The following is a 16491-nucleotide window of genomic DNA, read 5'->3' as shown; positions in this document are numbered from 1 at the left end:
TATTGGTTTTACTAGTGCTCGGCATCTTTGTGTTACTCAGCACCTATATCTGCTTGGTACTTGTATCACTCAACACTTGAAGTTTACTCAACACTTGATATCACTCAGCATCTAAAGTTTACTCGGCACTTGATATCATTCGACATCTGAAGTTTACTCAGCACTTGATATCACTCGGCATCTGAAGTTTACTCGGCACTTGATATCATTCAACATCTGAAGTTTACTCAACACTTGATATCACTTGGCATATGAAGTTTACTCGGCACTTGATATTGATCTTGCTCGGCTTCAACTAGGAATTTTCTTGGCTCCTACTAGCTTGCTCGGCTCCTTCTCTCTAATGAACTTTAATTAGGTTTTATAGATGTCTTAGCTAAAACCTTACATATTTGATATGTTTCTGTGTGCCCATTCTCTATTTCTTATAGTATGTCATCAACACACTTATTTCATCAATGGCTTGACTAATCCTTGTACTTCATTACAACATCATAAATTCAACCTTTCTCTTGGTGTACTAGTTACATCTTATTGATTTCCTCCTCCTTGTCAATCAACCAATTGATAGTATTTGGATCACTAAAGCAATTGTCATTTCTGCAAGTAGCAAGTTTGACATCAATGACAAAATAATGATTGAGAACATTCTTTACAATTTCCATATATCATTCCAACAACTTTTCTCATGATCTTTTCAATCATTTCCAATAAAAATCTTTTTCATACCCTTGTCCAATGTTGCACTGGCAATGTTTCTCACCATTCTTCTATACTTTCTAGAAAACTATGATTAATGGACTACATATTGTTGTACAAAATCAGATGCATGAGCAATGAGTAGTGATGAAATTTGAATTCCTCTAGCCTTCCCTCATCTATTGTACCAATTTCATCATGGATCCTGGTGATTATGTATGTAACAAAATCATACCCAATGTTTGTGTGTGGGTTCTGAATATTCAAAGCCATGATATAATGTGCACCAATAGTATTCATGGTTCCATATGAACCTAGAGCTTTGTTCAAACCAAAAATAGTTTTCTACATATATTTTTGAAATAATTCAAGAGGTGTGAATTCTTCCACCTCCTTCTTTGGTATTTCTCCTTTTTATTTCCTTGACATTGGAATATGTCTGGTTATAACTCTGTCGATGTAGAAGCTCTTCTGGTTTTTGACATTTTGGTTTAAGCTATCTATTACAATTGGTAATGACATAGGACCTCCCAATTCAAAAGCTTCAATGAAATTTTCTTTGTCCAACACCAAAAATATACTAATATCTTTTCTATGGAAGACCTTGATGACTAGATTATATGATCTGATTAGTGCCTTGACTAGGTTAACATCCACAAAGACCTTAGACATAATTAGTTTTCCCAAGTTTCTAGTCAAAGGGTTTGAAATTGGAACATTTTCTATCTTTTTCTTTGTAGAAATACCAAAATAACTTGCTTCCATTTATGTCTCATACTTCTGCATCCCTACAAAAGCTATAGGGGTCCCTGAATGCATGGTCATTGGCTGATTGCACATTGGAGGACCTCAGTAGGATTTGTAACCATTCAAATATGAAAGGCATAGGGTTTTTTTCTTTCAATGTAGATTCCTCAATTTGTGCTTGTGCAATTAATTCTCCTTACTTCTATACCATGACTCCAAAGTATCAAAATAATCTTGAATTTTGTATGCGAGAATTTGCTCAAATTGACTCTACAACTCAAACTTTTCTCTAAAATTCCAAACACTTATGCAACTGGTAATGAAAATCTCTATTCTTCTTCAAATTTATTTTTTTTGGCAAAAGGGAGCATGATATTAATGACATTAAAAATGGCATGCTTGAAATCTTATTGGTCCTTGAAAAGCTAGCGATATCTTCACTTTTTCACTATTTGTACTTCCACCTCACATCTCTTTTTCTAGCTTAGACATGGACATTTTAATTTATTTTATTCTTTTACAACTAAAGGTTACAAATTAGTGATTCCTTTTTATCTCTTCTTCACCATGGTTTCTTACCTTTCTTTACTTTTAGTTGTGACCATGCAAGAAAGGTTATTTTAACTAGTTCATGGCTTCGCCACTTGAATACCTAACTATTTTATTAATTGTGCAATGTTACGATGGCAAGTAAATATCCTCTTTGTAAACTTATTTATTCATTCACCACATGGTCTTGTAAAAAAATTATCTCTTTATTCTATCCTTTATTGCTTCCTTGCAACTATTTGTCACTTCATCTTACTAATCATTGTGAAGTGGTGATAACCATCAAACTAACCTTATTGTTGCATTGTGACGTTGAAACAAATTATCTATCAATACCTTGCAAAGTAGTGAAATTATTTGAGCTAAACCATCTTGCACCTTCACTATCTTTTAATTCTTTACTTCATTAGTCATAGTGGTCAATTGAAATTGCTACTTAATATCTCTTTGCATCATCACTGCTTCAAAATCAAGCTATGACTTAACCCTTGTGAATTAGAGAAATCCTTCAAACTATCCTTTCAACAAATTCTTCATGGTTTAGGACACAACATTTTTATCATTTGTGATGTTGGGATGACTCAAACCTTGACCTTTTTGCCTCTTTGCAACTACCAGACATATAGATCTTTTAAACCATGTGAGGTTGCAATGACTATCTTGATTGACTTTTATTTTTCTTCACAGCTTCGCAATGAAAGAACTTAACTGGAACTCAAAATTTTAGATGGTGCAATAGTTTTTTCATTAACTATTAAATTAGCTTCATAGCTTTGCAACTGGAAACTCTAACTCATGACTAAACCTTGTGAAGTTGTGATAATGATCTTTCACCATTTTGGTACCTTGACCTCAAGTCAATTTTAACAACATGTGACAACTCAATAGCCTTTAAAATTTAACTATCCTAATCACTTTTCACACCTTCATGACTTGAAAAACCATATCCACTTTATCACTCACAATGTTTCGATAACCATTTTGAGATTAACTATCACCTTCTAATTTGCAACCTCACAACTTAAGATTTTAACTCACCATTTCACCTTGTGAAGCCACGATTATGAGTCTTTTCCACTTTGCAACTATAACCTCACATTACTCTTAACTACCAATGATATTGCAATAGTTTAGACCTTGACTATTGCAGTTACCCTTTGTATCATTATGACTTGAAGTATCTTAAGTTTAATATAAGCCACAAACTTTTGATCTAATTTAATTTGTTGCTTTGCAGCCCAAACTTGAAAGTCAACAGTAATATTTGTGATGTTGAGATGACTATATTTATGATTACTTCATGACTTTGTGGCTGCTAAAATAGTTAGATATCAAATCAAAGTGATGTAGTGATTGAAATGATTTCATGACATCATAACTTAAAACACTTTAGAGATGTTGACTTATAATATGAAAATGATCAAAGGACTTACAGATATAAAAAAAACTAGTGTATAACCAAATTTTTTCATGTATCCCTATGTTATACTTAATGTCAATTTGTGAAATTCAACAAAACATGGGACATCATTATTTTCTAGGGTTTTTTTACAAGGAGTGACACATTTGTTGGAAATATTCAGGATAAGATAGGTTATTGAGAGGGGAGGGGTGAATCAGTAACTTATAAAATCTTTAAATAATTCAGCATTTTAACTATTCACCATTCATTCATCTAAACTACTGCATAACTGAAAGAACAAACATTCATTGCACATGTACATAGAGATTTGGTGACCTAGAAACCTTCCAAATAGAAAGTAAAACTGGGGTGGGGATGATACCCACAAAACTTCAATACTACAGTATAAAGTTGGCTTGTTAAGGCTTATAATGATCATTCTGGTGATCTGCCCTATTAGGAGCAAGTAGGACTGCTAGATCCACCTTGTTAGAGAATTTACAAACATACAGTGAAGTATGCACTCTGTTAGGAGATTTACAAAAAGACTGTTAGGTCCACCCTGTTAAAGGATTTATAAACTGATTCACCTGTTAGGATGAAGTAGTGGATTTGCTTACAACTATTTTCTAATAAGATCCTTGTTGCATTGATCACCTGATGTGATAGATATAACTTTTCTGCTCCTATGTTGACCTTGTTGTGTTCCTTTTATTTTGCTGCTGATTCGCTTTTACTTTTCTCAAAATATATCAATACCTTCTTCATATGCGAACATCACTCCCTTTTTTTTTAATCCACCATACCATCCTAAAAATGATATCATACATTACATATATACCATTCCAATATTTACAACTATAAGGTCATCCAAAATATAAGTGAACAAAACATTACTGAGTCGGCCAGATAGTAGAAAACTCGGGTTCCTCAAGCTAACTCGACGACCTTCTGATACTTGGCATCTACGACATCATCATGCACTCAATAGAAGTAGAGGCTCGATTCATACTAGCCACACAATACTGCTTGGAACTAAGTAACCATTGGTGACTTGGTAGATATAGTGTCACTCGTTAGAAGCTAACTTCTTCATTTACCTTCCTGTGTTCGGTGAACACTGAGTCCCTTTTTAACCTTCCTATGCTCGGTGAACATTGAGTTCTTCATTTACCTTTCTTTTCTCAGTGAACACTGAGTTCTTCATTTACCTTGCTTTTGTCAGTGAACATTGAGTTCTTCATTTACCTTGCTTTTCTTAGTGAACACTGAGTTCTTCATTTACCTTGCTTTGCTTGGTGAACACTGTTGAATTGCCCATTCACTCGGTATCCTTTGGAATGCTCGATGAGAACTATTTACCTGCTGAACTTATAAGGTAACCACTAAATGCTTGGTATACACTATAGACTAAGTGATGAGCTCAGTAAGCAATCAAAATCGAATAAGTGTTTGCACTAATGACAAATATATCATAATTCTAACAATCTCTCCCTTTGGCATTAGTGACAAAAACACTTATGAGCCAAAGCTTATTTGCAAGATTTGACGTCCTAATTTACATATGTAACGCCCCGCTCGGGAACCCAAGAGAAATAAACCTAACATGTTACAATGTTTACTGAACTATTTTTTTTTTTGAAGTTTAAACAACATCAAGATAACATTAATGCGGAAGCAATATGAACATACACAACAAATACACATTTGCAATTACAGATATAGTTTCAATTCCTCAAAGGTTCCTTCACATTGAGTCACATTTAATGATTTTAAATTAATTAGTTTAAGTTCCAAATACAATTTCTCAAGATCATAAAGGAATAACAGATACATAATCGCATAAGAAAATGCATAATTATAAACAATACAATGAAAGTACATCCAATCAATAACATCCATTGCACATGTCACAGGGTATGTGAAAATAGATACTATACAATAGAATACATGATAGCATATATACATCATCTAAAAAGAAGTTTGTAAGATAAGAAATAAGAATGATAAAGGTACATCTTCTGTAACGAACATCCAACAGCTGGCAATGTGAAGGGGAACCCAAATGGTAAGAAGGCACTACCTCCCGACCGCGTGGTTACCTAGTCAGGCTTCCACTCCCACCGTGCAAGGAAGATAATGAACGATCCACAAACGGCTAATCAAACATAAAACATTCCTAGGCAAGGTACCCCTAATAGCCAAAACTACCTCAAAGGTAACACATGCTACTCAAGAAGATAAAATAATCCAAAAGTAAGAACACTCAATCCAATACCGACACCACATAATCAAACATCATACATGAACCAAGTATAAACCAAATAACAAGATCATAAGATAAAGTCAACGAAAGATAATCACCTCAAGTCAAAAGCCACATGTCAAAAGTACAACATCCATGAATCACCAATCATCCTCAATGAAAGTAAATATCCATAATAAACACATCTGACAGTAATAAGTACACCACATCCAACAATAAGTACACCACTAGAGGTACACAAAATCCACAAAGATCCACATAGGAGACTCAGGCTACATACTAGGGAGTGTCATCACATGGTTGCTTGAGTTACCCTGGACTGATCTCTTAAGAGACCCTGGACCCTCAAGCGTTGAGTTACCCTGGACTGGTTACTATGAACCCCGGACCCTCAACATCACACATATGGAAACTAGAAAGCCCTCTCAAGAAGACGAGGCACTCATCTCATTCCCATCCTTAGTCTATACAAGCACTAAAGGCATGGGTAGATCAAATATCTCTAACTTATCTTTTTAGTGTATTTTTCCCCCCATAAATTTTAATTACTAGATTATCACTTATTACATAACTTGCATTAGGTTACCCTGGTACTGACCACTTTGGGTCCCGGACCCCTATGCAAGCCACTCCCAAGTCACGTACCTAGACAACCTCTCCTAAGCACATAAACACATAGTTGTGTCCCATACCACAACACCCATAAAGATCAAACTCGGTTCCTTAACAGGCAACCTGATAATAAGATGGATCAAACTAAATCCAAATACACATAAATGCTCACAAAACAAATTTCATAATTATAAACTCCAATTTGAATCACAAGAATCATCATAACACCTAGCCACATAATTGGTATAAAAGAATTCTCACAACCTCTGGTGTACTCCCTAGACTAGTCGACGTCTAAAAAATGCCAAAATCTCAAGCATAGGAAGTACAAGTAAAACCATACAGATACTCAGAGTAAGTTTCATGTTTGGCTTAATCGAACTTACGTAGTTAAGTTGAACATAAGGTTTCATTTTCAGTTAAACACATGTTTGAGGTAATAAGTTTTTGCAATCATTCCTTTTTAACTAACCCATTTCTATATTTAAATGATTGTTCAATTACCTTATAACTAAGCTAAGGATAATCATTTATTTATTTATGCTATAAAAACAATCCTTAATGATTTTAAATAAAACAAATTTGACTTTATTAAAATCATTAAACCCTCATTAATATCTTCCATTAAATCAATAATCTAATCCTACATTTTTATCAAATAATATCCATTATTAATTAACTTTAATTAAACTAATTTTTAATTAAGTTAATTTATTAATTATTAAAGTATATCAATAATATTTAATTATTTATTAATATATATTAATAGAATTTAATAACAATATCAATAATTAATAATTTAAATTTATTATTAATTAACTTTAATAAAATTGATAATCAATTATTAAAATTAATTACAATTTGAATACTATAACATTTTACAAAATGTAATAACCATAATCTATTTTTAATAAAATATTAATTAAATTTTATATAAAACACAAAAAATTATAAACAAGATTTTTTTTTAATAAAACAAACGCATTAACTAAAGCGTTTTAGGCCCGCTGGCCTGCAGACTAAGGTCTGCCGCAGCAGGGTACTACTGCGTCAGCAGTACCTGCTGTCACAGCAGTACTGCTGTCGCGGCAGTACCATCTGCGACGCGGGCAGAGAAAAAGGTGAGGTGGGGGTTGGGTTAATCCCTCCCCCATCATACTTTATTTTTTTATTTTTATATATATATATATTTTATTTTATTTTAATTTAAAAATTATAAAATTTCAAAAAAAAATGTTTTATTATTACAATTATTATAATTAAAAGCTTTGTGTATCTATAAAATTTATTATATAATCTTTCTTTTATCTCACACACACACACACACACACACACACACACACACACACACACACACACACACATATATATATATATATCATTTTTACACTACTCTTCTTCCAGTTCATATTAAAATATGTATATATTTTTAATCCATGATTGAAACTTTAGTCTAATAGGAAAAATAAATCGAACCCTTTGAATTTTCAATTTTAAGATTTTCATTTCCACAAACAAACCCTTTCTAAATTTAAATTTCTAAATTCCAATTTAATTCAAAAGCCCAGATCCCGATTTATTACCAATTTCTTTCCATTGCATAACGAGGTTATTTAAATAGTTTTTCAATCCGGATTCACAGATGGAATCAAAAAGAAAAAGATGTAGAACGAAGGGTGGCAAGATTCATACAACGAAATTTGAGAAATCAATTTCAACAAGCACGAAGAAGACAGAGATCCGAAAATATTTCTACAATGGTTCACAAACCCTACCGTGATCTGATGCTAACAATCTAGTGAAACCCTTGCTAATCCAAACCCTTCAAAGCTTCCAAAGATTTCTTTGTTCCCCTTTCCAAAAGTGTGTTCCCTGAAACCTGTGTCTGAAAACTTGTCTCCCAAAAATCTCCCTTGAAAAATGAACCCTCAAATTTTGATAAGGAGTTCTCTTCCTATAATCGGGGCACTAATTGTGCGTTTACTCGAGAGGTCTCTTGATCCACCTTTCGTTAACTCTAAAATCAACCTTTATTTATCTTATCTTTCATATTTTCATGCATGTTAAATGGATTATTAAATCTCTTTATTTAATTTCCACTCAACTTCTATTTTAATCAATTTATAACTTATAAATCTCATGCGCACTTAACGCAATTAAATATCTTTATTAATTTCACATGTTTAATCTTTTCAAGTAATTTCTTTTATTTTCAACTCATGCATAAATCATGCGAACTATAATCTTTATGATAATTAAATATCTTTTCACTTTTAATTTCAATTTTAGAAACTTAATTGATAAAATATTTATTAACTTAAATAACAATAATATTTAGCATTTATTTAAAAATGCACTCTAAATATATTATTATTAAATTAAATAAATATAATCACGTTCTAAATTTAAACTTTAACTTTTATCTCCAATATTTAATTCTCTCTTATTTAATTAATTCATTCATGCACAATTAATTTCCTTTTTAAATTAAAATATTCTTTTATTATTCCTTCATGCACTTTAAGTGAATTGTTAAATTACTTTATTTAACTTTCCACTTTACTTTACTTTAATAAATTTATAACTTTAATCTCATGTGCACTATAATAAAATATCTTAATCAAGTTCACATATTTTACTTTTTAAATTAATCTCTTATATTTAAAACTCATTCATGCGAGCTTAAATCTTTTCCATAAATTAATATCTTTTTCCTTTTTAATATATTTTTGAACGTTTTAATTTGATAAATATTTAGTAACTTAAATAACAATAATATTTAGCATTTATTTAAAAATGAACTCTAAATATATTATTATTAAATTAATAAATATTATTACGTTCTAAATTTAATCTTAAAACTTTTATCTTCAATTTAATTCTTTATATTTAATTAATTTCTCAATTAATTAAATATAATTAAATATTCATAATATCATAATAATTTTCCATTAAATTAAATTATTAATTTAATCTATTAATTAGACTTAATTAATAGAAAATACATCAAACACTCACAAAACAACATACACACAAAAATACTCACGGGTTTTAAAAAGGGTAGACAGTCTGTTATGAGTCCTCCTTGCAGGACAAGTACTATAGGCTTATGGCTAGGATTGGACCTGATCATTATCTTCCCATTCTCACCATTTGAGTATTTGTAATAGGGCGCGCTCATCCTGGCAATTCAGGGAAGTCGATGCCCGGTACCTACATCCTGCATAAAAGACGAGCATGTACATGTATATAATATATCTAAACTAAACAGACAATGGCGGGGAGTGGTTCATCGTGTAGATCCCGACTAGCAGGTGACTACGACTCCCTCCCTTAACCACATCAAACATGTCAGACAGAAAGATAAAATAAACACACACACCATACACATGCAAGTATGGGGTAAGTATAATAATCACAAATCTAAGATCAAATGCATACATATAATAATGCATCTCTATCAATACAACATAATCATCATTAAAGACATCATGTTAACATTTTTATGAAAGAAACCACATTTACTAACTAGGATCATCAAAATACCATTAACAACACATGAATGAAATCAACTAAGCAATAATAACCGATGCATTTGTAATCAAAGTCATGAAATAATATCATAATAATGTAAATCTAGTATCTCTAAAACTAATCAATGCATAAAATTAGCCTAAGGAATTTGACAATGATAACAGAAATGTGAACTAGGGGCAGGCACTACATCCACCCCCCCTAGAATTAGGCTTACTCCTGGAAGCCCATTACAAAGAAACATGAATCAAACTCAGAAAACTCAAAACTAAGGTCCACAATTGGGGCAATTGGTCGCTCTATGACCATATTGTCCGCAAAAGTAGCAATCTCCACTAAAGCATCCCTGAGCTCCAGGTGCACGCGACTGATCACAACTACCAACACTAGCATCCTCACTGAGAGCTTGAGGAACTCGATCCAACCTATTGCGCATACTATGCTTCCAGTTGTGATAGTTCCCTGACTATGAACCACCACTGTTACCATGGAAGAACTTTCTTCCTGGCTTCTCCTGATTACCTTTAGAGAAGTTAGGAGAATTTCTAGAACTTCCAGCCCCTTGAGACTGGTTATCCCTCAATGCTCCTAAATAAAGTGCCCCACTAGCCTGAACACCTGGTAGGCCACCTTGACCCGCAGTCACACTCCTCTCAACCAAAGTAGCTCGCAATATTGCATCCTTAAGGGTTTTAGGTTGGAAAACCTTAACACCCCCAATGATGTTAGCATTAAGTCCTCTAATGAAATGTTGGACCATCAATGGTGAACTATCACTAACTCCAGCATAAGACATAAGCTCGAAGAACTTACGCTCATACTCCACCACAGTCTTGGTACCCTGTCTCAAGTCATGAAACTCATCTGCCCTCTAAAGTTGCCACTGCTCTGATAGAAATCGCTCATGGAAGTGTTCAAGGAACAACTCCCATGTAATAGTCTGCATATTTATCCCAAGTTTCTTCTCCTCCATATTCCACCAAATCGCTGCAAAGAGCTCTAAGTGGGTGATGGCATATCTTGCTTTGACATTGGAGTCAAATTCTTGCATGGAAAAACATCTATCTAGTGCAATCAACCAATTCTCAGCATCATATCCAGTACCTTCTCCACTAAAAGGTTTGATCTTGACCCGTAATAGGTCCTTCATCTGGATGGACTGGCTAGACCGCCTTATGCGCTCTTGGCTCCTCCCTCTAGGACTCATGGACCTATCTCTATCTATATGCTCTAAATGATGAGCTCTATCCTTCAATGGTAGGCATGCTAGGATCTCCTTGACCAAATCTCTAGTGACCAATCCTTCTGTCTCAGCATCTTGCTTAACACTAGCATCCTCTCTAGCTTCTTCCTGAATAGGGTCCCCTGAATGGACCAAGGAAGGAATACGGTGACTAACTCTCCCACGACTTCTACCACGTCCTGAGCTACGACCCCTAGCAATGGATCTAGAACCAAAAGTCATCTCTCCTACAACACCCACACACAACAACGACATCTAAGAATCCATCATAACCATAGGGTCATAACATACTGACATAAAGCAATAATCCGAAAAGTTTTATAAGTTTTCTAGTTCCATGTTTAGAATCTATATCATTTCAAAGTTTGTTCTTCAACAGTTTGGTTTCAAGTTTGATGTCGATATAAGTTTGTCGTTTAAATACGTTGTAAGTTTACTAATTGCTCAAGTGATGGCGCACATAATGCCCAAAGTTCCCAATGTTGAAACTTGGCTCTGATACCAGATGTAACGCCCCGCTCGGGAACCCAAGAGAAATAAACCTAACATGTTACAATGTTTACTGAACTATTTTTTTTTTTGAAGTTTGAATAATATCAAGATAACATTAATGCGGAAGCAATATGAACATACACAACAAATACACATTTGCAATTACAGATATAGTTTCAATTCCTCAAAGGTTCCTTCACGTTGAGTCACATTTAATGATTTTAAATTAATTAGTTTAAGTTCCAAGTACAATTTCTCAAGATCATAAAGGAATAACAGATACATAATCGCATAAGCAAATGCATAATTATAAACAATACAATGAAAGTACATCCAATCAATAACATCCATTGCACATGTCGCAGGGTATGTGAAAATAGATACTATACAATAGAATACATGATAGCATATATACATCATCTGAAAAGAAGTCTGTAAGATAAGAAATAAGAGTGATAAAGGTACATCTTCTGTAACGAACATCCAACAGCTGGCAATGTGAAGGGGAACCCAAATGGTAAGAAGGCACTACCTCCCGACCGCGTGGTTACCTAGTCAGGCTTCCACTCCCACCGTGCAAGGAAGATAATGAACGATCCACAAACGGCTAATCAAACATAAAACATTCCTAGGCAAGGTACCCCTAATAGCCAAAACTACCTCAAAGGTAACACATGCTACTCAAGAAGATAAAATAATCCAAAAGTAAGAACACTCAATCCAATACCGACACCACATAATCAAACATCATACATGAACCAAGTATAAACCAAATAATAAGATCATAAGATAAAGTCAACGAAAGATAATCACCTCAAGGCAAAAGCCACATGTCAAAAGTACAACATCCATGAATCACCAATCATCCTCAATGAAAGTAAATATCCATAATAAACACATCCGACAGTAATAAGTACACCACATCCAACAATAAGTACACCACCAGAGGTACACAAAATCCACAAAGATCCACATAGGAGACTCAGGCTACATACTAGGGAGTGTCATCACATGGCTGCTTGAGTTACCCTGGACTGATCTCTTAAGAGACCCCAGACCCTCAAGCATTGAGTTACCCTGGACTGGTTACTATGAACCCCGGACCCTCAACATCACACATATGGAAACTAGAAAGCCCTCTCAAGAAGACGAGGCACTCATCTCATTCCCATCCTTAGTCTATATAAGCACTAAAGGCATGGGTAGATCAAATATCTCTAACTTATCTTTTTAGTGTATTTTTCCCCCCATAAATTTTAATTACTAGATTATCACTTATTACATAACTTGCATTAGGTTACCCTGGTACTGACCACTTTGGGTCCCGGACCCCTATGCAAGCCACTCCCAAGTCACGTACCTAGACAACCTCTCCTAAGCACATAAACACATAGTTGTGTCCCATACCACAACACCCATAAAGATCAAACTCGGTTCCTTAACAGGCAACCTGATAATAAGATGGATCAAACTAAATCCAAATACACATAAATGCTCACAAAACAAATTTCATAATTATAAACTCCAATTTGAATCACAAGAATCATCATAACACCTAGCCACATAATTGGTATAAAAGAATTCTCACAACCTCTGGTGTACTCCCTAGACTGGTCGACGTCTAAACAATGCCAAAATCTCAAGCATAGGAAGTACAAGTAAAACCATACAGATACTCAGAGTAAGTTTCATGTTTGGCTTAATCGAACTTACGTAGTTAAGTTGAACATAAGGTTTCATTTTCAGTTAAACACATGTTCGAGGTAATAAGTTTTTGCAATCATTCCTTTTTAACTAACCCATTTCTATATTTAAATGATTGTTCAATTACCTTATAACTAAGCTAAGGATAATCATTTATTTATTTATGCTATAAAAACAATCCTTAATGATTTTAAATAAAACAAATTCGACTTTATTAAAATCATTAAACCCTCATTAATATCTTCCATTAAATCAATAATCTAATCCTACATTTTTATCAAATAATATCCATTATTAATTAACTTTAATTAAACTAATTTTTAATTAAGTTAATTTATTAATTATTAAAGTATATCAATAATATTTAATTAATTATTAATATATATTAATAGAATTTAATAACAATATCAATAATTAATAATTTAAATTTATTATTAATTAACTTTAATAACATTGATAATCAATTATTAAAATTAATTACAATTTGAATACTATAACATTTTACAAAATGTAATAACCATAATCTATTTTTAATAAAATATTAATTAAATTTTATATAAAAAAAAAAAAATTATAAACAAGATTTTTTTTTAATAAAACAAACGCATTAACTAAAGCGTTTTAGGCCCACCGGCCTGCAGACTAAGGTCTGTCGCAACAGGGTACTACTGCGTCAGCAGTACCTGCTGTCACAGCAGTACTGTTGCCGCAGCAGTACCAGCTGCGACGCGGGCAGAGAAAAAGGTGAGGTGGGGGTTGGGTTAATCCCTCCCCCATCATACTTTATTTTTTTATTTTTATATATATATATATTTTATTTTTTTTTAATTTAAAAATTATAAAATTTCAAAAAAAAATGTTTTATTATTACAATTATTATAATTAAAAGCTTTGTGTATCTATAAAATTTATTATATAATCTTTCTTTTATCTCACATATATATATATATATATATATATATATATATATATATATATATATATATATATATATATATATATATATATATATATATATATATATATATATATATATATATATATATATATCATTTTTACACTACTCTTCTTCCAGTTCATATTAAAATATGTATATATTTTTAATCCATGATTGAAACTTCAGTCTAATAGGAAAAATAAATTGAACCCTTTGAATTTTCAATCTTAAGATTTTCATTTCCACAAACAAACCCTTTCTAAATTTAAATTTCTAAATTCCAATTTAATTCAAAAGCCCAGATCCCGATTTATTACCAATTTCTTTCCATTGCAGAACGAGGTTATTTAAATAGTTTTTCAATCCGGATTCACAGATGGAATCAAAAAGCAAAAGATGTAGAACGAAGGGTGGCAAGATTCATACAACAGAATTTGAGAAATCAATTTCAACAAGCACGAAGAAGACAGAGATCCGAAAATATTTCTACAATGGTTCACAAACCCTACCTTGATCTGATGCTAACAATCTAGTGAAACCCTTGCTAATCCAAACCCTTCAAAGCTTCCAAAGATTTCTTTGTTCCCCTTTCCAAAAGTGTGTTCCCTGAAACCTGTGTCTGAAAACTTGTCTCCCAAAAATCTCCCTTGAAAAATGAACCCTCAAATTTTGATAAGGAGTTCTCTTCCTATAATCGGGGCACTAATTGTGCGTTTACTCGAGAGGTCTCTTGATCCCCCTTTCGTTAACTCTAAAATCAACCTTTATTTATCTTATCTTTCATATTTTCATGCATGTTAAATGGATTATTAAATCTCTTTATTTAATTTCCACTCAACTTCTATTTTAATCAATTTATAACTTATAAATCTCATGCGCACTTAACGCGATTAAATATCTTTATTAATTTCACATGTTTAATCTTTTCAAGTAATTTCTTTTATTTTCAACTCATGCATAAATCATGTGAACTATAATCTTTATGATAATTAAATATCTTTTCACTTTTAATTTCATTTTTAGAAACTTAATTGATAAAATATTTATTAACTTAAATAACAATAATATTTAGCATTTATTTAAAAATGCACTCTAAATATATTATTATTAAATTAAATAAATATAATCATGTTCTAAATTTAAACTTTAACTTTTATCTCCAATATTTAATTCTCTCTTATTTAATTAATTCATTCATGCACAATTAATTTTCTTTTTAAATTAAAATATTCTTTTATTATTCCTTCATGCACTTTAAGTGAATTGTTAAATTACTTTATTTAACTTTCCACTTTACTTTACTTTAATAAATTTATAACTTTAATCTCATGTGCACTATAATAAAATATCTTAATCAAGTTCACATATTTTACCTTTTAAATTAATCTCTTATATTTAAAACTCATTCATGCGATCTTAAATCTTTTCCATAAATTAATATCTTTTTCCTTTTTAATATATTTTTGAACGTTTTAATTTGATAAATATTTAGTAACTTAAATAACAATAATATTTAGCATTTATTTAAAAATGAACTCTAAATATATTATTATTAAATTAATAAATATTATTACGTTCTAAATTTAATCTTAAAACTTTTATCTTCAATTTAATTCTTTATATTTAATTAATTTCTCAATTAATTAAATATAATTAAATATTCATAATATCATAATAATTTTCCATTAAATTAAATTATTAATTTAATCTATTAATTAGACTTAATTAATAGAAAATACATCAAACACTCACAAAACAACATACACACAAAAATACTCAAGGGTTTTAAAAAGGGTAGACAGTCTGTTACGAGTCCTCCTTGCAGGACAAGTATTATAGGCTTATGGCTAGGATTGGACCTGATAATTATCTTCCCATTCTCACCATTTGAGTATTTGTAATAAGGCGCGCTCATCCTGGCAATTCAGGGAAGTCGATGCCCGGTACCTACATCCTGCATAAAAGACGAGCATGTACATGTATATAATATATCTAAACTAAACAGACAATGGCGGGGAGTGGTTCATCATGTAGATCCCGACTAGCAGGTGACTACGACTCCCTCCCTTAACCACATCAAACATGTCAGACAGAAAGATAAAATAAACACACACACCATACACATGCAAGTATGGGGTAAGTATAATAATCACAAATCTAAGATCAAATGCGTACATATAATAATGCATCTCTATCAATACAACATAATCATCATTAAAGACATCATGTTAACATTTTTATGAAAGAAACCACATTTACTAACTAGGATCATCAAAATACCATTAACAACACATGAATGAAATCAA

At 32.0% G+C, this 16491-nt stretch overlaps 1 pseudogene; it reads left to right on the top strand.

Annotated features, from left to right (window-relative positions):
- The window catches only part of LOC149580177 (monocopper oxidase-like protein SKU5), a 186485-nt pseudogene that overhangs the window by 15800 nt on the left and 154194 nt on the right, over nucleotides 1-16491 (top strand).

Source organism: Cupressus sempervirens, chromosome 1 (genome assembly GCF_028749045.1).
Source record: "Cupressus sempervirens isolate cs-2001-9-10 chromosome 1, ASM2874904v1, whole genome shotgun sequence".
Taxonomy (NCBI): domain Eukaryota; kingdom Viridiplantae; phylum Streptophyta; class Pinopsida; order Cupressales; family Cupressaceae; genus Cupressus; species Cupressus sempervirens.
The sequence above is the reverse complement of the archived record's forward strand: the minus strand, read 5'-3'. Positions and strand labels throughout refer to the sequence as shown.